Here is a 2,486-nt window from a genome sequence, read left to right on the forward strand (position 1 = left end):
TGTTGAGAAGGAGGGCTAGGAGTGTTCTGCTTTTCTCTAGTTATGGCCACTTTCTTTGTTGTTGTGTGTAGTTATTAGACTGGGCGACACGTTTTTGTGCCCTGTAAAGTTTATTTTCTGAGCAGCTGCCAACAACCGGCTGTGCGGCTGAATTAAAGTTAGCTTGAACTTCTTCAGACTGCTAACCTCTCCAGATTGGAGGATGCGAGCTAGTGGAGTTGCATTTGATTTGTTTTTTCATTTTATCGAAAGGAAAATGAGAAAAGAAGGAGATTTTTTCTCATCATTTTAAAAAAAAACTACAAAAGGTAAGTCACGAAAAATAGACCTTATGTAACTGTTAATGTGGTGTTTGGCTTCAACGGTCATATACTCACTCTTAAACGTTATCACTCAACTGTCTGACACTGTCTTTCTCTTGTAGCTTTAACGCCTGCTAAGCAAATGAGTTCAGAGCTGTTGTGTTTAATTACATAAAGTAAACTAAAGTTACGTAATTAATGACCGTAAGATGTGTTGCTAAGCTACATTTTTCCAATACTTGCGGTTTCTTCATTTAGTGAAAAGTCAAACCAAACTCAATTGAAAATATGGCTAGTTAAAACTGACTTCATGATCTACAAATATATTGATATTATAATATTAGTATCAAGCCTATTTCTATATCAGCATTTTGTGTGTTTTTTAATTCGGCACACATATAATAAACTAAACAGTGTTTGTTTTCTTACAAATGTGAACTTTTAGAGGTAACCAAAACGTTATTCCTGTGGCTAACTGTAATCTGTCTCCCGACACATTCACCGTGATGTTTGGAAGTGAGCAGTGTAAACCAGCCACCTACTTTAGGTAATTTCTTCCTTTTGTTAAGGCCGAATTAGAGGGTATTTGTTAATGAGTGAGATGAGTCACCGAGTTTCATTCAGAAGTTGTGCAATTTTTGCAACTAGGAAGAACATTGTAAATTTTATTGCTTTGAAGGGAGGTTAGTGATGTGTTTTCCTCATACAACGGAGAGTGAGCACACATGGAGCTAGACATAGACATTCTTTTCTTTCTCGCTCTCTCTTCTCCTGCATTTATCCCTACTTTATTGCAGCCTTAACCCTAATACCAGGAATGAAGCAGCTAATTCAAGTCACAGAGTTAGTTAAGGTCATTGGACCTTCTTGCTGAGAGGATAGCTGCTGTATTGAAATGATCTGCAGGTGTTGGCAAGTGTAGGAAAAACAGCTGAGTTAATGAATAACTGCAGACTACAGAATAACTACAGCTACTACAACTTAAAGCATTTGAGATGTTTATTCCACTAAGGTGAAATCAACTCTAGGGACAATATCGATTAACTGACTTGCATTTATTTTATGGTAGGCCCAAAATAAATGTAAATGTTTTGACATATTGGATATCTTAGTCTGAGTTTATGAGAGAATTTGGAGCTGTTTTTAGGCACATTGACGTTGACAACCATACTGCAACAAATGACACTAAATGATGGAACTTGTCGTGTTAAAAGTGAGATGTCATTCATGCAGCAGAGCTGTTGAAATCATTGCCTGGATGCACAGAAGCTGTTCTGGTGGCTGTTAATGGATCAGTCATTGTTAGGCACTTTATCTTGGTGTGTCCGTTTTACGCTGGCATTTAGCAAACCTACATTTTTCTTCTATTATAGCTCTAACTGTCTCTGTTGTTGGTAAACCACAGTCGTGCAACGCCTCACCTACAACGTGTTGGGTCTTGCCGCACTCCTTCAGGAGAGCGTTTTGTGGTGCTTTTGAAGGCGCAATCAGGTTTAATTTAGCTGCCAGGTGATGATGGGATACTGGAGCTTTATGGGTCCCCTGACTGGTTTCTACATGGATGAGTCAGAGTTTCACAAAAAAAAAAAAAAAATAATACAAGGATACCTTTCTCCACAGTTGACAGACATATAAACATCAGTGGAGTTCATTTTTAACTCACCCTCTGGCTTTGTCACTTGATATCACAACGCCTCACAGTTTGCCTCTCATTTGATTTTGAACTGTATGACACAGGAAAAGGGGGGATGACGACTGGCAGCTTTACATGTGTATTTGCAAATGTCACTGTTACTAGCCAGTATATTTTTGAATCTACGGTATTTCAGTGTTTGATTACCATCACAGGGTTTTGAGTATAGTTGATCTAAACATAGCTCAAATCAGTGGTTGCAGCTGGGTGCAAATGTCTCTGCACAATAATTATGGACAGTCTGCTGATCCTTCTTCCTGCCGTTCAGGAAACGCAACTCATGCCTTCCTGTACAACATACCGCACACAGACAAGTAATGCAAGTGGGTCAGTTTGGGACTCGCATTGTCATTGCGTGGTCTGGCAATGATCGAGCAGCATTCCACTGCACAGATACATTTGATTTAGGTCAAACCAAACAAAGGCATCACTGGATGCAAGACTGACTGACCGACTGTCTCTAGTTAAATTTATTCCACGACCCCCCCCCC

The 2,486-nt window shown here is 39.3% G+C and overlaps 1 protein-coding gene across 2 annotated transcripts in view; it reads left to right on the forward strand.

The window, feature by feature from the left end:
* dennd2c (DENN/MADD domain containing 2C) overlaps window positions 1–2,486 on the forward strand; it is a 22,444-nt gene continuing 19,958 nt past the window's right edge. For both annotated transcript variants that reach the window (XM_023401281.2, XM_023401282.2), the window contains exon 1: window positions 1–308. The gene's annotated coding sequence lies outside the window, so the exon portion shown is untranslated. The remainder of the gene's footprint in view (window positions 309–2,486) is intronic.

Source organism: Seriola lalandi, unplaced genomic scaffold (genome assembly GCF_002814215.2).
Source record: "Seriola lalandi dorsalis isolate HSWRI2012SDOR001 ecotype SW California unplaced genomic scaffold, Sedor1 jcf7180002053574, whole genome shotgun sequence".
NCBI classification, from domain to species: domain Eukaryota; kingdom Metazoa; phylum Chordata; class Actinopteri; order Carangiformes; family Carangidae; genus Seriola; species Seriola lalandi.